The sequence below is a fragment of the Pleurodeles waltl genome, chromosome 7, assembly GCF_031143425.1.
Source record: "Pleurodeles waltl isolate 20211129_DDA chromosome 7, aPleWal1.hap1.20221129, whole genome shotgun sequence".
Lineage (NCBI taxonomy): Eukaryota > Metazoa > Chordata > Amphibia > Caudata > Salamandridae > Pleurodeles > Pleurodeles waltl.
Window position 1 is genome coordinate 476829128 of NC_090446.1, and position 26423 is coordinate 476855550.

Here is a 26423-nt window from a genome sequence, read left to right on the forward strand (position 1 = left end):
GGAGCACAGATCATGACTTGTCTATTGAGCTGTGCTTTTTTCTCCTTACTGGTATATATCTTTTGAATCAGCACCACTAATGGTGACACTGGCAAGTTTTGTTTTTTCGGTGAGAGCCACAAACAGCGTGAAAGCCAACTCTAACTTTGTTCACAGGCCACATTATCTTATTCACACATGTGTGGGGAGGTGGCAGTTTTTTTTTTCTTAGACCCGCCTATCTCCAAGCAGTTCAGGCGGGTGGGGCTTCTTCCTGCTTTTATTCGTAAGAGCCAACACTGCATTCTGTCACAGCCCGTCTCCGCGCATCTCTGTTCGTTTCTGCCATCCAACATGCCATGCCAGCAGCTCTCGAGGTAGTCGTCTTCCCTTTCACCCAGAAGGCTTGAGTGACACCACCTATAAGCCCACAGAAGTCTTGCATCATAAGTTACACCATCTATAAGCCCACCACTCAGTAGTGACATCACCCGAGAAACTCTGGAAGTCTTCAATGATAAGTGATACAATCTATCCGTCCACCAGTGGTATTACCCACGAGACCATGACAACGAAAACTAACTCCCATTTACCATGACCCAAACTCCTTCCCCAGAAGTGAGGGTATCTATGAGCCTTGGCCTGGCATCAAAGCCACTTATGAGCCCCTATCCCACGAACAGGCCTGACTAGGGAACCTTGGCCTGGAAGAAACATTACAGCATTATTTTGGTGCAGAAGGATACCTCCAATATCAGGGTGCTCAAAGGCCCAAAGCACTCCACCTTTAAAAAACATAAAGGCGCAAGAATTGGGTCAAAGCATCTAGGTCCCTCAGGGAAAAACAAACTAGGCCTCTAGAACCACTCAACGATGCAATGTGCAAGAGATCTTGTTGAAGCAATGTCTCATTAGAATGTGCCAAAAAGAGAAATGCAGCATGCCTTAACACGTGTTTCTATACTACATAAAACTCATTTTATGGTTCAATTCTATTTATGAAAGGTTTACACATACACCACCCTACAACCGTTGGCCAGCAGGTACAAGGCATGTCTTACTCATCTAGGTGCTTAAGCCATAAAGAAACCAACCCCCAACTGCCCCCCACACCGAATTCAAACGGAAACAGGGTATCCAGCTCATGCAGCCTGCATATTACAGACACAGCAGACTAAAGAACCTGTTGACATACAGCATGAGACATGCTTAGAAGTCTGTAAGGCGGAGGAGTCTCAAGGATTTCAGACAGGATAACTCACGAAATTCGGAGTACAGCAGAGAAATAAGAGGGGCCCACAGTTCCTGAAAAGAGTCTGGAGACGCCTTGAGGGACAGCGTAAGTTTCTCCGTATCCAGGATACGCCACATCCGATCCATCCACATTCTGTGTTGGAAGTCTATCCGTCCCCCACTGAGAAAGGGTCGCTTGATGTGCAGGCCCTAGAGTGATACTTATTCTGCGACCCCTGTGTGTTCGAAGGGGCTAAGTAAGAGGTTTCAGTAAGCCCAGTAGTGTGTAGGTAGGGAATCTGGGGAGGGTGGTGTCCAAGAAAGTGTCAATGTCTTTCAAGACTGAGTTCCAAAAGGCTTGTATCTTGGGGTACTCCCAAAGAATGTATAACAGGGTTCCTGCCTGTCCACAATGTCTCAAGCACGCGGGGCTACATCTGGGTTCCCCCTTTGTAGTCTGGTCAGTGTAAGAAACCAGTACGTTGTGATCTTCATAGCAGTTTCTGTACTAGCTGTGTTGGTGGCTACATGTCTCATACGTTAGTAATCTCCCCATTCCTCCTCAGTAAGTGTTCTGCCCAGCTCCTTTTCCCACCATTTCTGACTTGTAGCTTTGGTGGGTGCTTGCGGTGGAGACAGTAAGATGTAGAGCTCAGCCACTCAATCAATCAATCAAAATATTTATCAAGCGCGCTACTCACCCGGAAGGGTCTCAAGGCGCTGTGGGGGGTGGGGGGGAACAAAACAGGGGGCGATGCGGATTTACTGTTCAAAAAGCCATATCTTTAGGTGTTTTCTGAAGGTCAGGAGGTCCTGGGTCTTGCATAGGTTGGTGGGGAGGGAGTTCCAGGTCTTGGTGGCAAGGTAGGAGAAGGATTTGCCTCCAGAGGTGGAGAGTTGGATGCGGGGGACTGTGGCGAGGTCAGCAGAGCGGAGGAGACGAGTGGGAGTGTGGAAGTTCACTCTTTCGTTGAGGTAGGCTGGTCCAGTGTTGTGGAGGGATTTGTGAGCATGGATGAGGACTTTGAAAATGATTCTTTTGCTGATGGGTAGCCAGTGAAGGGATCTGAGGTGGGCAGAGATGTGTTCATGGTGTGGGAGGTTCAGGATGAGACGTGCGGCTGCGTTCTGGATCCGCTGGAGTTTCTGCTGAAGCTTCACTGTGGTACCAGCGTAGAGGGCGTTTCCGTAGTCTAGTCTGCTGGTGATGAGTGCATGGGTGACGGTCTTCCTGGTTTCTATGGGGATCCATTTGAAGGTTTTTCGCAGCATGTGGAGGGTGTTGAAACAGTAGGAAGTTATAGAGTTGACTTGCTGGGCCATGGAGAGCGATGAGTCTAAGATGATGCCGAGATTGCATGCGTGGTTGGAGGGTGTTGGGGGTGGTCCTAGGATGGTGGGCCACCAGGAGTTGTCCCATACCGTCTTGTTGGGGCCGAAGATGATGATTTCGGTTTTGTTGGAGTTGAGTTTGAGGTGGCTTGCTGTCATCCATTTGGCGGTGTCGAGCAGTCCGGTGTGGAGGTTAGTCGTGGCGGTGGTGGGGTTCCTGGTGAGGGAGATGACGAGCTGGGTGTCTTCTGCGTAGGATATGATGGTGATTCCGTGATGGCGGAGGATGTTGGCGAGCGGGGCCACGTAAATGTTGAAAAGGATAGGGCTGTGGGAGGACCCTTGGGGGACCCCGCAGATGATCTTGGTTGCTGGGGACTGTAAGGGAGGGAGGCAAACTTTCTGGGTTCTTTCGGCGAGGAAGGAGGTGAGCTAGTCCAGGGTCTTGTGTCGGATTCCTGCGTCGTAGAGGCGTGTACAGAGTATTTGGTGGCAAACAGTGTCGAAGGCTGCGGAGAGGTCCAGGAGGATGAGTGCGACGGTCTTGCCCTTGTCGACTGGTTCTGATGTCGTCAGTGCAGGCGATGAGGGCGGTGTCAGTGCTGCGGTTCTTGCGGAATCCAGGCTGGGAGGTGTCGAGTGCATTGTTTTCCTCTAGGAAGTGAGACAGGCGGGCGTTCACTAGTTTCTCAGCGACCTTGGCGGGGAAGGGGAGAAGAGAAATGGGGCGGTAGTTCGTGAGGTCATCCGGGTCTGCTTTTTTTTTTTTTTTTTAGGAGTGCAGTAACTTCGGCGTGCTTCCAGGAGTCTGGGAAGGTGGCGTAGTCGAAGGAGATGTTGATTACGGCGCGGAGTTGGGGAGCGATCATTGGGCTGGCCTTGTTGAAGATGTGGTGGGGGCAGGGGTCTGGGGGGGAGCGTGAGTGGATGGAGTTCATGGTTTTTTCGGTTTCTTCATCGTTGGTAGGGGCCCAGGTGTGCAGTTGGTTGGAGTGGGGAGGTGTGTTGTTGTTGGTCATGTCGGTGGTGGTGATGGTGGGTGCAGGTGGTGTTAAGCTGTTGTTCATGTCTAAAATTTTGAGGTGAAAGTGGTTGGAGAGGGAGTTGCAAAGGTTTTGTGTGTGAGAGTCAGCGATGGCATTACAGAAAGGGGGGCGAGGTCCTGGTGGTCTGTAAATAAGGGTTCCTCTGAGGGTGGTGTTGGCGTTTATGTGAATTAAGAAGTGTAGGTGTTCTGCGCTGTCTAGGGTGTCGTGGGTGTTGGTGGTGATCTTGATGGTGCTTTTATGTATAATGGCGATGCCACCTCCCGGTTTGTTTAGACGGTCTTTACGAGAGATGTTGTAGCCTTCTGGGATGGCTATCGCGGGTTCAGGCGAGGGATTCATCCAAGTTTCCGTGAGGAAGGCGATGTCAGGGGAGTGTGTTGTGATCAGGTCCCTGAGCTCGATGGCGTGCTTGTGTATGGAGCGGGTGTTTAGGAGTATGCAGTTAAGGTGGTTGCGGGGGCTGTTGTTGTTGTGGTGCATGTTGGTGTTGTTGTGGGGCGTGTTAGTGTTGTTGTGGGGCGTGTTAGTGTTGTGGGGTGTGTTAGTGTTGTTGTGGGGCGCGGTGGTGTTGTTGTGGGGCGTGTTAGATTTGGTGTGGAGCGTGTTGGTGTTGTTGGTGTTAGCGGGGGTGCTGGAGAAACAGCATGCATGACATGTGAAAGGTCCGTGTGTGTGCTTGGGGTTGGCTTGGGCGCAGGCAGGGCGTAGACCTGGGTTGAGGGCATGTAGCTTAGTGGGAGGGAACTGCTGCCTCTGGGGGTCGGGCAGCGAGGGCCAAGGGGACCGGCGCTGGGCGCGGTCCAGGCGTGGCCGGGCGCAGACGGGCTCGTCTCTGGCATGCCAGTGGCTGCCATTAAGAGGGGGAGGTGGGAGGGAGGAGCAGCTGGGAAGCGGGAGGGTAGGGACCAATGGGTGGGCGAGGGGGGCAGGGCCGCAGGGGACGCAGCAGCAGGGACTGGAAGACCGGCGAGAGCTGGCTGAGACGGGCGAGCACAGAAAAGGGCGGAAAAAACAAAATGGGCTACAAAAGTGGCCCAAAAGCTAATAAAAGCAATACAGAAAACGAAAAAACGATTCAGGAAAACGAAAAAAATAAATGCAACAGTCAGAGCACAACAACACAATAAGCCTACCATTAGGCACCAGGAATGAGGTGCAGGCGGGTGTATGCGGGTGGTGGAGGGCCTCGATCTCTAAATCCTGGCAGCAGACGGGGATCAGGGGCACAGAAGCGGCAAGTGGAGTCAAGTAGACTCCTGGCCAAAACCAGGTCAGGGGATCACACCACTAGTTTGTGGTTGTCTTTTTTAAGTATGAGACATTTTTCAAATTTAGTCAGGGAGCATCCTGCTTCTTGTTTGACCTTGCTCTGGGAGACCCCATGCTTGATTTGGAGGTAACAAAATCTCTCAGTCTCCACCAAGCTTAGGTGTTGTGTCAGTCGTTCGAAGGTCTCCTTGTCAAAAAGGTGGCCGACAGAGCCGCAATCAGCACCCAGCCAGCAATGGAATGCTGCCTCATTCAGCCCTGGAGTAAAGTCTGTATTCCCGCAGATAAGCGTTAAGAGGGATGGGAAGCATGTCAAACTCTTGCCCCTCGACACCACATCCCAGACCTTCATTGTCATGTGTGTAATAGGGGAGGAATAAATTCCCCAGGCCTGCTGCCATTGGGGAAGGAATGGTATTTTCAAGAGTTGGGTACCGGCAATGGCTCTGTCCATAAAAAGCCACTGTTTCTCTGACTCTGGTTGTAGCCATTTGACCAGATAGCAGAGTTGCACTGCCTAGTAGTATCGTTGAAGATGTGGTATTCCCAAACCTCCACCCCAAGGTGGGTGGTAGCTCTGGTCCCATCTCATACAAGGACGTGACCCCGCCCGGATGAATCTGTGTATGTTGTTCAGGAGGAGGGAGATCACTCTGGGGTGGGACAGGTAAAGCCTGGATGAAGAATAGAATATGTGGGAGGATCACCATCTTTATCGCAGCAATCCTACCGAGCCACGAAAGGCGGTACGAACGTCAGGCATTGAGGGTCACAGTAGTTTGCTTTAGCAAAGTATTAAAGTTACAGACCACTGAGGACTTTGCTGTTTTGGCCAACTGTATGCCCAAATATGATTGAACCGTTCTGCCACTGTAAAGGGAAGCTTTGGGCCAAAGAGGCCATCTCTCTCTTTGGAGTTGTAAGGTGAGGGCCTCAGATTTGTTGACGTTCACCAGGAAACTCAAGGCTTCTCAAAGCATCCCAGCTCCCTGAGGAAGGTCGGGAGGGCCATAACCAGGCTATAAAGAGTGACAATCAAATCATCGGCCTATAGGCAAATTGTGTGTACTTCACTGCTGAAACGGACCCCGGTAATATCCGGATTGTCTCTTACTCTCTGCGCAAGAGGCTCCATGTAAAGGACAAAAAATAGCAACAACAGGAGGCAGCCCAGACTCGTTTCCCTACTAATGGCAAAAGGGGTAGATGTTACCCCCTTTACATGAACCGAGGCTGTAAGAAGGCTATAGATGCTCAGCACCCAGTTACTAAAGCGCTCCCCAAACCCAAAGTGCACCAAGCTGGACTCCAAGTATGGTCAATTTACCCTATCAAACGCCTTCTCGGCATCAACCCAGAAAAGAGCAATAGGTTTGGTGGAGCGATGAGCCTTATCTAGGATGTGTAACAACCTTTTGGTTTTGTCGCTACACTGTCGATGGGGGATGAAACCAGACTGTGAGGGGGGAGATAAGCCCCGGCTTCAGAGGATTAAGACATGCTGCTAAGATGCTCGTAAAGAGTTTTAAATCATTGATCAACAGGGAAATTGGTCTAGAAGACCCGCATTGTTTGGGATCCTTCGCATGTTTAGAAACACTAATGAGAGCAGCTAGCACAGGCTGAGAAATAGAACCAGGACTATCAAAGGAGTTGAACAGCCTGGTGAATAGAGGAGCGAGTGATACACAAAAGGCTTTATAAAAGGAGGCAGGGAACCCGTCCGGACCGGGGGAGCAGTGCAATTTCTGCCTGGCTATGGCCGCTATAACCTCCTCTATACAGATGGGCTTTTCGAGATCCTTCGCCTGTTCGGGTGTTAGGCTTGTAACAGTGGCCCCTTCCAAGTAGTGTTTTATGTTGTTCGGCGAAAGCGTCTGTGCTGAGTTAAACTGGGAATAATAGTCTCGGAACCCGTTTAATATCTGGGAGGTCCCTGGTAACCTCGGATCAATCCCCTCGGGTTATAGTCACAATTCTGCCCTTCTGACGTTGGGCGTGTAGTTTGTTCGCTAATAAACGGCCCTCTCTGTTTACCCCTACATAAAATGCGTATTTGAGATGCTGCAATGTATATTTGGCGCTATCAATGTCTGCCCCCCCTAGCTGTTTATGCATGCCTTCTAATTGCCGCCAGACCCTAGGTACCCCTGTGCGGTGGTGCATACGTTCCAGTTCTCGGGCTTGTGCCTGGAGAGCGGAATGTTGTGCCTTCTTTGCTTTATTTTTGGCCGCTGTAATAGCAATAAATTCCCCTCTCAGAACTGATTTCACAGTGTCCCACAGATGGGGGTATTGAGACAGTCATTGTCATCCAGAAAGTCCTGAAGAGTGGTATGGAACTGTTTCAGGACTTCAGGATTGCCAAGGAGAGTTTCTCAGTGATGCCATGGCTGATACGTGAGAGGCTGCGGAGGGAGGGGGATCTCCACTGTTAAGGCAGCATGATCCAAAAGGGACCGCGCCTCTATGCCGCAAGCTGGGAGTTTCTTGAAGCCAAGAAAGTGGTCGAGCCTGGTGTACGTCTTACAAGCATGGGAGTAAAATGTATAATAGTGAGTTGCCGGGTGCTGCTCTCTCCACAGGTCTCTCAAACCTTGGTCTCTAAGCCAGTGGTGGCATACTGCCGAAAGTTCCCCAGTCCCCCTGTGCCTTAAAGTGGAGCGGTCAAGAGCATTTTTTAATACTATATTCAGATCTCCCCAAATCAAAGCCTGCCTGTGTGAGGTTGCAAGGACTTCCGTCAGGGAGCAGCAGAGAAAAGATTTCTGACCCTTGTTAGGGAAGCATATGGTGCCCAGAGCCCAAGTATGTCCCTGTATGTGAATAGTATGGACCAACAACCTCCCCTTTATCTCGACCAGCTTGTTCCCAATGGCCTCAGAATGTGCAGCCTACAAGGATCGCCACTTCCACCGTCTTCGTTGTCACGGAGGCAAAGAGTTGGGTTGGAAATGCCTTGGGACGTAGCCTATGCCAATCCCTTGCCAATAAGTGGGTCTCCTACAGAATGCAAATGTACGCACCGACTTCTCTAAGTATGAGAGTATTGCCCTCCATTTCAGTAAGAGTATGTGCAAGGTGGACATAATGGTGTTAAGGAGTGTAAATATTGCAGATCTCCTAAATCCCTAGTAACAAGCCCATCAGCTTCAGGTTGTGGGTGGCCCTTTATGTATGTGTGTCTCTGTGTTGGGTACCCCTGTAAACATTTAACTTAATCCCAAGCCCCCCCCAACCAAAACAGTAATCAAACGAATAAGAGTCCCTAGGAGAAATAACCAGGCTAGCCCCCCCCATGGGTAAATATCACGGTCTGTGCCACTGTCTGTAGTCGTCTACCTCCGTGGGGCTCCTCCGATGGGCGCCACCCCCTCTTATTCGATACCCATCACCACTGGCAGCCTTCAAAAGTCAGCCCTCCAGATCCCCTTGTTAGAGACGCTAGAACTGCTCTACGTTCCTGAGCCATGGTGCGGGTTCTGGGTGTAGATTCCTGACTGCTGGCTTGGTAGTATTGAGTGTTGTTTTCTATTACTTTGTTTTAGGGGTATGGAGGTTTTCCTATGCTTAGATGATTATTTAAAATTGCATTAAAAAGAATACAATGGTAACCTAAATTATAATTGTTAAACTGGCTTATCAACATATGAAAATTAATAAAGAATATGATAAACTTTGATTACTGTCACATGTATCATGAATATAAAGAAGGCGTATGTGTTTTCTAATTAACGAGACAACTCGCGAGACAACTATATAATTTGAAAAACAACAAAATGTATGAATTACTACTAGTAACCAATTTATAATATAGAGAAGGAATAGTAGCTATAATGTATACTCATATGAGATGTTTTCCCTGGAAGAGCTACTATATTCTGACAGGGATCCTCTGGTTTTCAGGTGCCCCTCCCTGGGTTCTCTCTTGCTTTTGGATCTCCGGGTCACAGATGGGAGCAGCTCAGTAGCGGCAGGATCAAGACCTAGAAGTTCACAGGCCACCTTAAGTGATCTAATCTGCTGCAGCATGTCTCCCAATGGAAAATGAGGTGGAATGGGTGTCCCCAGGAATATAAGATGTCATTTTCCTGAAGGAAGGCGGTCACAGAGTGAAAGTCTTTACATTTCTGCAGTGTCAATACAGCTAAATCTTGATACAAAGTGACTGAATGACCACGGAATTTCAAGGGATGTTGATCTCTAGTTTGCGAAGTATCAGTTTCTTGGGGGGGGGAATTTGTGCATACATGCAAGGATATCTGTAGTTCTCGACGGGCAAGACCTGGTCGAGCCCACTCTGTGAACTCTGTCGATTTGGATCAGTGTCTGTTCTGAGGCCTGTAAAATCTGTGTGAGGATCCCCTGAATCCTGATGTTGTTGCGCCTGGAACAATTTTCCAGGTTTTTGGCATGCGTCTGCAGGTCTATTTGCTGTTCTTGCAGTTGGAGAACCTCTTGTTGGAGTTGCTCGCTCTCTCAGGGTCTCCCTATCTTCAAGTGCGGCCACTCTGTCTCCCAACTCTGACACCTCTGTGAGAAGAAACTTCAGGTCTGGGGAGAGCTCCTACTTAACCGAATGGAAGCCCTCTCTGAGGGATGCAAACAGTACCTCTAGCAATGACAGGGTCATCGGGGCTTCTGGCTCCTTGCCTACCACCAGGGCACCAGTGGTAGCAGTGGTAGCAAGACAATTCTCTTGTCCCCCAGAGGGCCGGTTGAGCATGTCCTTGAGTGTGCGGTCCTTTTTAGACCGAGCTCCGGCCATCTTGTCCCAGTCATCTTCCAGGTCCCAGAAATTGACTACCACTGTTGATCTCAGTGTTCATCTGAAGCACCCAGACATCTGTGGTGATGTCCTGTCTTCTATTGCCTTTGTAATGGGGGGACAGCAGCTTGTCCATGAGGTTCTAATTTAAGTCCAGGACTAGAACTGTCATAGGGCAGGTGTGTAATCTGGTGGATATGGATCGCAAAGGACTGGGGCTGTAGGCTATTGTCTTGGGAAAGCACTTAATCATACCTCAAACCAGAGGCCCAATCCAAAATGTTATGCTCCAGTCCCTGCCAGGGTCTTATCGTTATGGCCCATGTCACCAAAAACTCTCAGAGTCTTGGCCTCAGTATGACTGAGGGCCCTCAGTCGATGCAGCATCTCAGAGTGTGCCACCGAGTTTCTGAGGGGCCACACCATTGGTCCTGAGCCTCGTAACACAGAGGGCACACCTCCAGGGTCACCCTGCGGCCCGCCTGCACAGCGGCCTGGTGTCAGATCCTAGGCCCCAGGCATCACGGCCACAAAGGGATGGGCTCAGACCACAGGAAAGAAACAGCATTAGCTCTGTGGGACATGGAGAAGGAGCATCAAGCCTCACCTGCCACCATGTGCGACTCTTTGCTGGCTGCAGACAGGGCGCTACGACACTGGATCTTGTGAGGTTGGAAAGGCCCCCCCTCCGTTCGCCTCCTCCAGTCCATCGGGCACACCACAGCCCCTCCACGTATGAAGGCGTCTGGACAGGCCTCGTGGTCCAGGCTCACAGCAATGCACTCCCGGCAGCATAACAAGGCTGGAGGGAGGGGGTGTTGGTAGGGGGGCGATAGGCCCACCCGTCTCCATTGGCAATTTGCAGTCCGAGGCTTACCCGCTACCAGGGCCTCCAAAGCTGGGAAGGCCCCTGCTTCACCGAACCGTCTCTATCTTTTTGGGTGCACTGCACATTTCTCCGTGCATGTAAGGGGTGGGGGCAGGCCCCATGTCCAACCCAGGCCACCTGACTCAGGCCCCGGCAGCACAAGGGTCACCTCCCATGGGGTCACTCTTCATCGCACACCGTGGAGGTCTGCAATTCAGCAGTCCCAAGCCCTGGTCATCTCCAGCTCTCGAAAGGCCCGAGGAAGCAACCCCGGGCGTCGCTATGTGTCCTCTGCCAGGGTTCTGCTGTTCCTCGGCCCAGGCGCCATCTTGCCTCTCAGCTGTCCCGGTAGGGCGGCTCTTGTTCACTCCGTAGTTGCTCATCTGGTGGATCTCATGGTGGACAGAGCCCCCCAAGGCAGGAAAGCCCTGTCGTCCCCTCCAGCAGTCCACTGCTTCTGGGGAAGGGGGGAGATCCATGAACTACCGGCTAGGCCGGGGGAGAAGTACTGAGGTACATCTTACTTCCTCGCCATCTTGGCCACTCCCCTCATACAACTCATTTTAGTGCATGGGAATGATGATATTAGCAAATGTGAGCCATAAAAATCACTGAACAAAAAAAGGCATCTACAAACGTAAAAATGTGTGTTTTTCTTGTTTGCAAAAAAGAATACAAATTTTGGTTTACAAATAAACAGTAATAGCAACACATTTTTAATTCCATGTTATACGAAAGATCAAAGATCGTGTTATTCAGCAAAAAAGACAAGTCCAAAATGCACCACTGGCTACACACTTTATGAACATGTCCCCGTCTGCAAATTCATTCATTTGGTGGTGACTGATCAGGTTAGGTTACCTCCTAAAAAGGGAGTATACAGGCATTATTGAACCAATGCAAGTCTGGGCCGTAATACACTAGGTGAATGGCACTCCCTGCTCTATATGCCACTCTACACCACTGTACTCTGACACTCTACTCTGCAAGACTGAACTCTCTGCCACTGAACTCTATGCCATTCTAAACCACTTTGACCCTGCTATTGCAGGCAGGTAGCTCCCCGCTCCGCCTTTCCGCGCTCCATCCCATTTTTCACCGCTCCTTTAGCCAGTTTCCCGCCGCTGCGTCCTCTGCGGCCCCTCCCCCTCCTTCTCACTGCTCCTTTAGCCAGTTTCCCGCCGCTGCGTCCCCTGCGGCCCCTCCCCCTCCTTCTCACCGCTCTTTTAGCCAGTTTCCAGCCGCTGCATCCCCTGCTGCCCCTCCCCCCAGCCCTCCCGCCTCCCAGCTGCCACACCCACCCTCCACTCCTCTTATGCCAGCCGCAGCGGGGTGACAGGGAGCAACCTTTGACCCTGCTACTGCAGGCAGGTCGCTCCCCGCTCCACCTTTCCGCGCTCCATCTTGTTTTTCACCGCTCCTTTAGCCAGTTTCCCGCCGCTGCGTCCCCTGCAGCCCCTGCAGACCCTCCCCCCTCCTTTTCACTGCTCCTTTAGCCAGTTTCCCACCGCTGCGTCCCCTGCGTCCCCTCCTTTAGCCAGTTTCCCGCCGCTGCGTCCCCTGCGGCCCCTCCTTCTCACCGCTCCTTCAGCCAGTTTCCCACCGCTGCGTCCCATGCGGCCCCTCCCACAGCCCTCCCGCCTCCCAGCTGCCACACCCACCCTCCCCTCCTCTTATGCAAGCCGCGGTGCGACCGCGCCGCTGGCGCGCCAAAGGCAAGCCCGTCTGCACCTGGACCGCGCCCAGCGCCACCCCCCCTGGTCCGCAAGACCCCTGCACATCCATACGCCGCTAGATGGCCAACCAACTCAACAGCCTCAACCCCGACCGCTTCACAGCATGCTCCCAGCCCTCACCAAGGAACACGCACAGACTCTTTGCATGCCGCACCTGCAGATTCAACTGCAACAGAACAACGAAACCAACAAAGACTGAAACTAACCACCTCCACTGCATTCTCCTCAACACCCGCTCCGCACGCAAGCACACCATCGAGCTCTGGGACCTGCTCGACTCCACCGCCCAAGACGTAGCCTTCCTTACCGAAACCTGGTAGAACGACTCCTCGGTGCCCAACATCGCAATAGCCATCCCGGACGGCTACAAGATCATCCGTAGGGACCGCAAAAACGGAATCGGAGGAGGCATAGCCATCGCCCACAAATCATCCCTCAAGGTCGACACCCACACTGACGACTCCCTCAAGACCGCCGAACACCTACACTTCCGCATCCACACCGACCCCAACACCACTCTCAGAGGAACGCTCATCTACAGACCCCCCGGACCACGAGCACCATTCAGCGCATCCCTTGCCGACCTCACCAGCACCCACGCACTCACCTCAACGGATTACATCCTCCTCGGGGACCTACATTTCCACCTGGAGAACAACAATGACACCAACTCCACTACCCTGATCGACAACCTCGCCAACCACGGACTCAGACAACTCGTCAACACACCAACCCACATCGCCGGCCACACGCTTGATCCCATCTTCTCCTCAATCGCCCATGTCACCTTCAACCATACCACCGTACTCCACTGGACCGACCACCACTGCATCCACTTCACCTACAAGAAACCTACCGAGCACCACCGCACCCAACAACCACCCCGCCGATGCTGGAGCAAAGTTACGGAAGTCCAGCTTACCAACGTCCTTGCCCAGAACCCACCCCCAACTCCACCGACCCAGACACCGACAACCTCACCCTGTGGATCAACGACTGCACCAACACCCTCGTGCCACTCAAAAAACCCACCGACAACCAAGCCAGAAGAAAAGCCGCCTGGTTCACCGGCGAGCTCCTAAATTCCAAACGCGACTATCGGAAGCTAAAAAAGGAATGGCTCCTCAAACGTACACCTGACAGCCTCACAGCCCACAAGGACGCCACCCGCAAGCACCACCAACTCATCAAACAAGCCAAACGATCCCACTTCAAGGACCGCCTGGACAACAATGCACACAACAGCAAAGAGCTCTTCAGCATCGTGAAAGAACTCTCCAACCCCAGCGCCAACATCAACGACAACCCTCCATCCCAAGAACTCTGCAACGCACTGTCCACCTTCTTCCACCGGAAGATCACCGACATCCACGACAGCTTTGATGCCACTCCCACGCCAGACCCCACCCCCGAACACTCCACCTGTGCAAACCACCTGACCTCCTGGACCAACGTGAACGACACAGAGACACGCAAGATCATGAACTCCATCCACTCAGGATCTCCGTCAGACCCCTGCCCTCACCACGTATACAGCAAAGCCGACTCCACCATCGCCCCCCAACTACGGAAGGTCATCAACATCTCCTTCGAAACAGCGACATTCCCTGAAAAATTGAAACACGCCGAAATCCGCACCCTTCTCAAGAAGCCCAAAGCTGACCCCAACGACCTCAAGAACGTCCGACCCATCTCCCTGCTCCCTTTCCCAGCAAAGGTCAACAAACAACTAACCAGCCACCTCGAAGACAACGGCATTCTAGACCCCTCCCAGTCTGGCTTCAGACAAAACCACAGCACCGAAACCGCCCTTCTCGCCGCCACAGACGACATCAGACGCCAAATGGGCAATGGCGAAACATCAGCCCTCATCCTCCTGGACCTATCTGCCGCCTTCAACACAGTCTGCCACCGCACCCTGAAATCACGCCTCCACAAAACCGGAATTCAAGGTAAAGCCCTCGACTGGATCGTCTCATTCCTCTCCGGCAGAACCCAGAAAGTCCGCCTCCCCCCCTTCCGCTCCGAAGCCACCGACATCATCTGCGGCATCCCCCAAGGCTCATCTCTCAGCCCGACGCTGTTCAACATCTACATGGCCCCCCTCTCTCAAGTGGCCCGACAACACAACCTCAACATCCTCACCTACGCCGACGACACCCAGCTCATCCTCTCACTCACCAAAGACCCCCACACTGCCAAAACCAACCTCCAGGAGGGAATGAAATCCATCGCTGATTGGATGAAAAACAGCCGTCTGAAACTGAACTCGGACAAGACGGAGGTCCTCATCCTCGGACCCACCCCCTCCGCCTGGGACGACTCCTGGTGGCCCACCGCACTAGGAACCCCGTCGACACCATCAAACCACGCTCGCAACCTGGGCTTCATCCTCGACTCCTCCCTCACCTTGTCTAAACAGGTCAACGCAGTTTCCTCCTCCTGCTACAACACACTCTGCATGCTCCGTAGAATCTACAAGTGGATCCTGACAGAAACAAGAAGAACAGTGACACAGGCCCTCGTCAGCAGCAGGCTGGACTACGGCAACGCACTCTATACAGGCATCCCAGCAAAAGACCTACTACGCCTCCAACTTATCCAAAACGCCTCCGCCCGGCTGATCCTCAACGTACCCCGCCACAGCCACATCTCCCACCACCTGAGAAACCTTCACTGGCTCCCCGTGGACAAAAGGATCACTTTCAAGCTTCTTACCCACGCTCACAAAGCGCTCCACGACACCGGACCAGCCTACCTAAACAACAGACTCAGCTTCTCCACCCCCATCCGTCAGCTCCGCTCCACTAACCTCGCCCTCGCCGTCGCCCCCCGCATCCGAAGAAAGACCTCCGGCGGCAGATCCTTCTCATACCTCGCCGACAAAACCTGGAACACCCTCCCCACCAACCTGCGACAGACTCAAGACCTACTCACCTTCAGAAGACTCCTCAAGACCTGGCTCTTCGACCAGTAACACCAGCTCTCCACCCCCCCCCCAAAGCGCCTTGAAACCCTCATGGGTATGTAGCGCTTTATAAATTCAATGATTGATTGATTGATTGACTACACTCTATGGCAGTATACTCTACTGTGCACCACTCTATGCTACTCTACTCTACACCACTGCACTCTATGTCACTCAACTCTACTCTGCACTCTACACCACTGCACTCTGTGCCACTCGACTCTACTCTGCGCCACTGCCCTCTACATCACTCAGGTCTACGCCAGTCCACTCTGCACCACTCTAGTTTACGCCACTGCACACTATGCCACTCTACTCAACGCCACTCTAATCTGTGCCACTGCACTCTCCTATGGACCACTCTAATCTACGTCACTGCATTCTATGTCGCTGCATTGTACGGCACTGAATTCAATGCCACTGCACTGTACAATACTATACTGTGCAATACGCTACACCAGTCCACTCTACTCTATGCCACTCCGGTGTATGCCACTCTACTCCACTCCACACTATGCCACTCCAATACAGGACAGTCTCTGTCACTCCACTCTACAACAATCTACTCCACTATTTGCCATTCCACTCCACGCCACTCTCCTTTATGCCACTAACCTTTAGCCATGCTGAACAGCAGCCAAACTGGTGAACAACTTGGTAAAACATATTGGCAAAGCCAATAGCTCTTTCATAGGCAAGATCTATTGGCTTTGCCAATGCTTGTTTGACTTCGGCATTGCTCGTATTCTTCAAATGCCGACGCAGACATGCTGATCACTAGATTCAATCCATGGATGGCTTAATACAGTTCTTTCACACTTCATTTTGGAAAGTGAGTGCTTTTTGTGTTCCAGAACAACACCTTCTATGCCTATCCAATGGATAATGAACATTGAGCAAAACATTGAGCAGAAATTTAACTCACTTTGTGCTCTTTGCTGTTTACTCCAAAAACGTGCAAGATTTTCTCCACGATGATTCATTTGGTTGTCTTTCCACTGATTTCCTGGATATGATGGGCCCCTTCTCACACAACTGATATCCCAATTAATGACGGCATTTCTTCCTACAAACTTGGGCACTCCAGATCATTTGTGTAAGTGAATATATATTCTGTTAGTTCGCACATGAGATTTACAATTTGCAAATCCTTTGTTCTTATGTGTGCCATTAATTTGTCAGACAGACTCCCCTAAGTACACCAACCTACAACTACCCCGTAAGTCGCAAGGGTGTGCTCATTCACCTCTATAGCACCTTGCACGTTTTCTGTAATTTCCTAATACTCTTGTCCATGATCGTTTTACAGGGATATCTCCACGCTAGAATACTGAGTAACAATTTTTTGCTGTAAGAAGACCTTTGTTCTTTTTACTGGCTGGATCTAATCCGTTTGTCAAACCAGTGTTTGTATATTTCCACTGCCTCGTAGGATCTACAATGTGCTCTCAAATCTAGTCTGTCCTGATGATGACCCTAGAATTTCTGTTTTGGGGTCAAAAAGCAATGACAATCTTTGGCAAAAAGACTGTTTAGAAATTATGATGACCAGCCAGGAGCCCTGTGAATCGTTTTAGTCACAAACAAATGTCTATTTGCACCAGATATTTTATAGTTAAATTTGTTTGATGGGCATCCTTTGGTCTATTGCTGCTCTCACTGATCACATTAATAGGCCTTTTGTTTGGTGCTCTCACTTATCTGCAGGTGTAACCACTCCTTACGCAGAGCATTGAGACTATTCAATTATATTGCAGACCTGTTGTGTGTAATTCATTTTTGGACCAACTATGGTTTACGTATAAGTATTTACATTACAAAAACTCTTGAAATAAGTACTCCATCAACATATTGTATACATGTATGCAAAATCAGATAGGATTTCTAACTATCTCTGAATTAGTTTAGCCAGCTCCATTATTTCATGACACAATATTTGTTGGGCATGCTTGATCTCCTGACAAAATACTAAATAGAACCACCTGGTTAAGAAAGGCCTTTTTCAGCACCAGCTCAATAGGAATTTTGAATCATTTAAATATTTTTCAATTTGGCTAGACTTTGGCTTACCATGCTGATAGACAGCTCTTTCAAATAATACTCTCTCAGAATCCCTTACAGTTAATAGATTTTTTAAAATTTGATGTCCAACATGTTCTAGAATCTCCAAGACTCATTAAGTGGTATAGATCACCCCTAAGGTTTTCAGGACACCAGGGTGGAACCAATTTCACCCATTTACTCCATGAAGGGAAGAACCCATATTTCCTCAAAATTGTCAGTAACTAATAAAAATAATGTATTTACCATAATTATCTTAAGCCCACCTTAATAGCATTACAAAATTAGCTAGGCTGTTGCTGACTACTAACAAATGGTAGCAGTGGCTGAAGGGACCCATTTGGACAGAGGTGCCAGGGACATCATGAACGGCGGGGCTTTGGGGTGTCTGTGGTGCCTCTGGAGGTGTCTGAATGCAGGATTGATAGGCATAAGTACAATCATTACAATTAACTTTACATGTCAAAAGAGTAGAACTTTGAGGGTTGCATGAAAAATTTCTGCAGTCAGTGGCATCATCCAGATTTTAACTTTGGGAGCCAAAAATCTCCTTCTTCATAGCTTGAGAATGGCACTTACTTTTTGGATATTAGAATTACTTTAACCCAAATAGCTTCTCAGCCATTTGGGCTAAAACCCACAGGTTTTCTCTTCTTTAATCCAAAGTCGCTGATAATAAAGGACAGATAAATGCCCCCATCTTCCCATTTTTGGCCCATTCAGGATTAATAGGATATGCATAATGATGCACTCAATTCAAACTGAACAGTAAATTAACTTTTGTGATTACTATGCCAAAGTATGTTATATCCAATTTTACTATAAACGCCTTCAGTAAGCCTTGACTTTTCGACCTTCTCAACAAGAGTGACTTAGTTATCCAATCTGAGTGCAAGATTACCTGAGGATATGAAACATAAAAGTATTATTTACTTGCCATTCGTATAGATGTAAACAAGAGTACCCATAAAATAACCTTGATTTAGGCCTCAAGGGGACCATGTGCCTTGTATTTGATTGATTGAAAGGCTATAGAGGAAAGTACAACATTAAGGACTGGATCAGAAGTTACTCCTAAGTAGTATCCCCTACAGTCTAAATTGATGACTTGAAGTGGAGAACTTAAACTCGTAATCTAGACTTCTGATCTATTGCACTCCTAAGTCTCTAACCATTACTACAAAGATTTTAGACCTTAGATATAGCAGCATACCACATCGAAAGAAAATACAGGGCACTACCTAATCAGGCCACAAGATTAAACTTCGACCAAGGAGTTTGCACTAAGGTTTGAAATTCCTTACTGGTTTTTCAGCCAAATTGCTATTAAAAAATAAAGGAAGTGGGTCAAAGCATCCAGGTCCCTCCGGGAAAAAAGTAGGCCTCTAGCACCACCCTACAGTGCTAGTTGCATTAGGATCCCCAGACATTAAAGAATTATGGTTGTTACAGAACCTCCTGCTGATCTTCAGTAGCCAATAGTCCAGGTATGACCAGATAAATATTTGTTTCTTCCGGAAGTGTGCTCTTGATGGTGTTTAACTGCTTGTTAGTGTAAACATCCATCTTGGTGACTTTTTTTTTGCAGGGTTACATATTCTTTTTATAGAGTAATCTATTGACAATGTTGCTTTATCCTTGATGTGACATCTGTTGCTGTGGTATGCCATTTCTCTGATGTAACAATGCTCCTCCGAGATAATTTTTTTGGTTGTGGTAGAAATCCAATATCCTGCTCACCAGGTAGAACTTAAATGGCTGTTGACACAGAACAGCACCTAAATTTCATGGCCAGTCTAGACAGTAAGCTACTCAGCGTGGAATGCTTCAACTGTGTAGATTTTGCATTCAGCGTTTTTGACAGAAGAAAAAATACCTGGACTCACCATGTATAAATCACTTTGAAGGTGATTCTCTTGACATCACATGGGATTTGCAATGTTATCAGGATTTCGCCAAGCACCTTTGAGGAGGATAAGATTGGTCCCAACATGAACAAAGGTAGAGGAAGGACCTGTCCAAAATTTCTTTCTGGGCCTAAACTAAAAATTACCTTTATAGGATGAAGATCGTCAGCTGGGATACTCTGTTCCTAAAAGTGAAAGGTGTGCAGAGAAGCTAACCAAATAATTAAAGCAGAAGACAGGCACTGCATGGTTGTCTTGTAGACTCACTATGCAGAGAGGATATGCTTCTTTCTCAGTTTTTTTTATGGGACAGGCACTTCAAGAAGTGTGAAGGCCTATTACCTTTAGATTAAAAAAGTAAAGTGTCAAAAATAGCCACTTTCTAAAAAATGTTGAAAGCAGCTGAAGGCGACAACATATATCAAACAGTACCCAAAAGAATTTCTACAAAAAGATTTTCTAGTACAAACACGGAAATTGAGGGGATACTTCTGCATTCATGGACTATACTGTAAAAGAGCATATAAATTAACAGACTCTATTTTGTCCCTGCACTACCTTTTGAAACAGCAGGAAAGCCTGATTGAACTAAAGATACAGTGTTCATCTCTATTAGAAAATGTTGATCAACTGTCAGCTGTTCTTTAATTGTCCCTTTTTAGGAAAAGCAATTAAAACAAAGCTCATAATTTTAAAATGCCTTAATATAGGCATTAAATAAAAAGAATATGTTTACTTCTGGCAATGCGTTCCAAGATCCAACAACTAGCTAAGATAGTACTTCTTTATAAATTCATTGAAGGCCACATGATGGAGAAGAAATGTGTTACTTTTTTTGTTTGTTTTGTTTTTATGTATTTATTTATTAGTATATGGAAAAACATACAATGGAAACCAACAGAAGACAAGCCCACTGAACAGGAAAACATAGGCAATGTAACATCGTTTCAGCCTAGATCTGGGGCCCAAGCCATTGCTCAGAAGCACCCACAGGGATGCCAGCTAGTGCGCAACATCAAAGAGCTCCAGTACTACTAAAGGAGCCTCATCCACAGCAGTGCGGACATACAAAACATAAACCCAGGAACGTATGTCATGAGACTAAGCATTCATAGGGCTAGGAACTATCACAGAACCAACAGGGACAGAGAGAGAAGAAGGGAAGGCGGACAGAAAATGGACGCGGGAGCGCGCAACATCCAATCAGCTTCATATTATGGGCACAGCCCAGTGGAAGAGCGATGGAGATCAGAACCGCTCAGCGCATGGGCACTCACAGAATGCACACACATCTGCTCTATAAAGACTCCAGAAAAGAATGCAGTAGAGCCCATATGTCCAGAGGCCAAGACCCCTCAGGAGCCAACTCCCAAAAAATCATCAATTGCTCTTGGCAATAGGAGGCGTGACGCAACCAATCAGATCCACGAGGGCCCAGACCCCAGCACATTGCAACCCTGCGCTTAGCCAGCAGAAGAAGCAGGGCCACCAGTCTCCTATATGTCTGCCGCACCTCATCCACACATCCAAGCAGCGCCAATCTGGGTGAAAGGGGCAGTTCCAAACCAGTCATCTCCTCCATCTCCATATGGATGACCTTCGTCCAAAAAGAGTGGACATCGGCGCACTCCCACGTGAGATGGAGAAATCCAGCATCACCATCCACAACACGCATCTGCGCGAAGGCCCATAGCACATAGGCCTCATGGAGTATAGTATAGGCGATGCAGAAACTTGAAGTGAATCAGACGCAACCTATAATTGGGAGACAAAACTCTCTTGTGCGCACAGCATCTGCGCCACTCCTCCTCCGACATCGTCACTCCAAAATCCGCCTCCCAACGAGCCTTAGCTGACCCCATGACGCCACCTTGCTGATCCTGTACAATTTAGTAATGAGCTTACGCGGCGACTGAGCGCGACACAGCACCTCCAAAGTCTGGCACACCAATAGAGTATCGGAAGAACCAGAGAAACGAGCAAACCATCCGGCCACACTGCGTCAGCCTCAGGAGCAAGATGCAGTAAGTAGCGAATCGGGCGCAACAAATAGTACGCAAAGTGAGCCTGAGCACAGAGGTAGTAGAGCTCCAGATCAGGGGTGACAAAGCCACCAAGCTCAATTGGAAGCTTCAACTTCTCCCAGGCGATTCTGGGCTGCCGGCCAGCCCAAACCAAACATATCAAGGCAGAGCGAAGACGGCACATGAAACTCACCGGTAGAAGAAGAGGAAGGTTGACAAACAAATGCAAGAATTTTGCCAATATAAGCTAGAGCAGCAGTGAGCGCCACGCCTCAATTCTGTCCTCCAGTCACATCATCACCTTACCATAAATGGCCGACCAGAGAGCCTCCACATCACTGCTCAAAAAAAACCCCAGGTAACGCACTGGGCCACTCGTCCAACCAATCAGGCACCGGGAAGGGAAGTCCACCACACCAGCCGCCAAAGGCATCACTACGGACTTAGACCAATTAATCCCGATCCCAGAGAAGGTGCCAAAGCGCACAATTTCATCCAACAAAACATCAAGATTCTTCCACGGCTCGTGAACGTACAGTGCAATATCATCAACTTACATGGATATTAATATAGACCGCTGCCAGAACGGCAGTCCCACATCACTATGATGCTGTCTCAGCCGTGCCGCAAGAGGCTCCATGGCAACAGCAAAAAGTAATGGGGACAAAGGGCATCCCTAGCGGGTTCCCCGAGCAACCGGAAAAGGGTCCCAAATATTCCCATTGAGACGCAGCCTAGCGGTGGGGGATGAATACAGAAATCAGATCAACTTCACAAAGCACGCGCTCACCCCAACCCTGGCGAGCCATGCAAACATATACTCCCAAGCCAGCGAGGCAAAGGCCTTGGAAGCATTCAAAAACACCGCCACCACGTCATCCTCAGCACCAATAGAACCAGCCACCACGAAAAATGTGCGCAAATTGTGTGACGTGGACCGGCCAGGCACAAACCCAGACTGATCCAGCAGCACCAACTTTGGGAGTAGCGGCTGTAACCGCGCCACAATCATCTTAGCCGAGATTTTGTTGTCGATATTGATCATAGAGAGCGGGCGATATGAGTCGCAGCAATATGGGTCCTTGACAGTTTTAAGTATCGTAACAATCAAGGCCTCACGCAGGGAGGCGGGAAGTATCCCGGTCTCCATAGCCTCCGCATATACCTCCAAGATATGAGGAGCAAGAATTTTGGATTACTCCTTGTAGAACGCAGGAGTCAAGCCATCCAGCCCAGGGGTCCTGTCTCCAGGTAGACTACGAATCGCAGCAGTAACCTCCTCTACTGAAAAGGGGGCATCAAAATAAGAATGTTGAGTATCATCAAACCAGAGCAGAGCAATCTCTGAAAAATAAGCCTGAGCTGCAGCAGAGTCCAACCCGGAAGGCGCTGCATACAAATTCACAAAAAAGGAGAAAACCTTCATGACCCCCCCTTGGTCCCAGCAACGCGCTCGCCCTCCGCATTATCTATTTCAGTGACGTAGTTGCTGGCTCATGGCCTCCGCAGCATATTCGCTAACGTGCGTCTGGCCTTCTCCACCTCGCCATATCGTCTCGCCCTGGCAAACTTCCCCAGAAAGCAGATCTCCCAAAGCAAGGCCTCCTCATACAAAGACACAGCGCTCCGAAGAGCCGCAAGCACTGCACCCGACCAATCCAGCACCAAGCGCTGCTCCAAATCCGATATCTTCCCCTCCAGATCGGACAATTCCCAGTGTAACGTCCTCAGTAACCATGCTGCTTCGAGAGGCACAAACCACGAATTACCACTTTAAAGGCCCCCCATAGAGTACCTGCAGGGCTCCGAGAGACACAGTTCTCAGCAAAAAAATTACTATGGCCTCGCCAACCTCCTCCCGAAATACCTGGTCTTGAAGCGCCCCATGTGGCAGCCGCCACATAAACGTGCGCTCCAACCCAGAGGGCACCGCCATCACTAATTTCACCAGCGAGTGATCAGATAAGGTGTCAGCCAGATGTTCCACCGACAGCGTCCTGAGCTCCACATCTCTCGTACCCAGCCAACGATCTATGCGGGGCCAGCTGCTATGGACATAATTAACACACATGCCCTCCCGCACGGTTCCATGTTTTGCCCTCCGCAGATCTACCAAAGCACCCTCATCCATCACAGACGCCAAAGCCTTTGCTGCAGCAACATGCTGCACCCTGTCCAAGCTTTCACGGTCCGCAACCGGGTCCAGAATCACATTAAAATTGCCACCATAAATCACAGCACGGTTGCCCAGCGACTCCACCAAACGCCTCACCTCGCGAAAGAACTCGAGGTCATCCATGTTAGGATCGTAGATGGACACCAGCCGACAGGCTCGATCGATCAACGTCCCACTCAACAAGACATATCTGCCATTAGGGTCAGCCACAACTTTGGGTGTGCGCCACTGCAACCCCTTACGCAGCAAGATAGCCACACCACGTGCATAGCGCGAGAACACCGAACAGTGACATTCACCGATCCAGCCAGCCTTCAGCCTGCCCTGAGCAGAAGCTACTAAATGAGTCTCTTGTAGCATGCAAATATCGATTTCATGACGTTTAACATAAGCGGACATGAGGCGCATCTTTCGTCCATCATTCAAGCCACGCACATTCCAGGTAAGACAATGAACCGTTGTCACATTCCTCGACTCCATCGCAACCTCCCAGCAAAACTGAAGCACTGCCACAACGACCAAATATGCCCGCCCACAGTTAACCAACAGTGAAAGGGAAAGAAGGAATAATACCAGGAAAGGGAAAGACAGAACATGAACAGACCCCACCCCCACCCACGCAGACCCCCCAACCGGGTCAAAGCAGTGAACCCACCCCCCAGAGCAACAAGAGACCCATATAGAACAGGTAGATTAATATAAGGACTCATCCAAAGGGCGCAAGCCAAGCCACCCATCTCACCATCCCGAGAGGACTGGGGAAAGGAGGGTGAAGGGCCAAACATGAACGCAAAACATTAGAGCGGCCGAAAGGACAGGGAGCACATCGCGGGAGCCCCCCAGCAGGCATACCAGGAGTCCCCAGTCAACATCGCCGTGCCCAATCAGTCATTGTCACTCAAGGCAGCGCGCTCAGATCCAGAACCTTGCGGGCCCAAAATCTCCGGTCGCTTCGGCACAGTTTTAGCAAATTTGGCCACAAGCTTCGGGTCAGTGAAGAAATACAGCTTCCCTTCATGCTGGACCTTTAGTTTGGTGGGATAAACAAGAGAGAATCTAGCATCTGTCTGGCTCAGCGATCGCTTAACCGGCAAAAAGGCACAACGCGCAGCCTGAACACCGGGGGTGTAATCCGGGAAAAAATTAAGTTCAGTATTCTTGTATATCACCGGTCGCCGCTCCCGGGCCAACCTGAGGACAGCATCCCTGTCGCAATAGTTTAGCAGGTGAGCTATTATGGGATGCGGAGGAGTGCCAGGTGGGGGCCGAGGGCCCACGTACCTTTGTGCTCTCTCAACCACTAGCAGCCGGGAGAGTTCTCTGTGGAAGAGTTTGGAGAGCATGTGCACCACAAAATCTTCCATGAGGCCCACATCAGTGGACTCAGGCAGACTAATTATACGTATGTTCTTATGGCGAGATCACGCCTCCAAATCCTCATTTGTGTTGCGAATAATGTCCAATACTCGCTTCATTTGGAGTAGTTTTTCCATTTTGCCATTATGGTGGTCCTCCAGATCAGATGTCCGCGACTCTAAATGATCAAGTCTAGAGTCGTGATCGTCTATCCTGGCCTTAATGCGGTCCAGCTGCTCAGTCATATGGTCTATCTTAGCATCTACTCTTGAGATCCAGGAACATGGCCTTGACCAAGGCATCCGGGCCCCCCTCTGCCGCAGGCCCTTCCCCAGACAGAGAGGCAGAGGAGCATCCTCTCTTTTTCCCACCATCGAAGGTGAGCTTTGACTGTCTTTGGTTGGATTTGCCAATGCCCAGCAGCCGCCCAGCACCGGCGCAGATCACCCATCCCCCGATAACACCAGACGGGGTCAACTCAGAGACTCCTCATGCCGGTAGGCACCACAGGAACACCAGAAAACCATACGAAGAAGTCCATGGCAGAGATCCCTCCCATAGACAGCCAATGTACCACCCCAACTGCCAGTGCAGTACGACCACTTAACACGGCGATAGCAATCTCCAGGCAGGCGGAAGACAAGGGTCCACCCACCATATTATGACATAGCAAACCGCCAGGATTTCCGGGGCGGTAGCAACGGCACCAAAAGCCTGGCAGAATCACATCATATAAAAAGAAACACTCACCTCAAGGGACACAGAGGAGTCCATGGCCGCCATGGAACCACAGAACTGGAAGTCTTCCCGATGCTGTACCATGCCATGGCCATCCAGGTGCACCAACGCCGATGAAGACAATGACGGTGAGTATAGCCGTCTAGCAAACAAGGGAGGGAGGGGAGAGTGGCACACACACGCACAACGCACACCATAAACACACACACAGAACTATCTGCAGAGTAAATCGACAGTAACAGGAGCAGAGAAAGCTAGGACATATACCTCTGTTCCAACCACTGTAATCCTGTTGGATGACTATCCCAAATCCAAATAAAACAGAAATACATATTTACAGGGAGGGCCGTTGGCCAGTCCAAAGTCAGAAAATGCCCACAGAGCAAAGTCCAAGGCCCAACTCGACTCCTGACAATATCGGGACTCTACTGTGCAGGGGCATCATGTCGGAAATAGGCAGGCACCTGAGGGGGTTTTGGAGATTGGGAGGGGGCTGGGGGTGGTGGGGGATCTTCTTTTGGGAGGGGGTCTGGGGTTTGGAAGGGGGCAGGTCTTTACCCTTACGTTTTGTGGGCGGAGGAGTGGGCTTTGGGCAGGGGGCCGGAGTGCCACTCATGTCCCCCCTTAGTGGCAGCTGAAGTCTAAGGGGGTGGGACAGGGCTCAATTTGGTGCTGGAGGTACTGGGCTGGGGGTGTGTGGGATTTTTCTCTTACAGGCAGGACGTGGAGGGAAGGATTCAAGGCAGGAAAGGAAAAGCTTCTTAGGACCAGCGGCGCGGGCTGTGGGAGGAGGTATGGGAGTAGAGGTAGAGGGGGTGTTTGTAGGAGGAGGAGGTGTGCTGGACGTGGGTGCAGGTGCATGGACAGTGTGCGTGTGTGAGGTGGATGGCTGTTGGAGGTCTGAGTGCTGGCGTTTTTGGGGGGAGCAGACAGACCGGGGGAGGTCAAACAGGACGTGT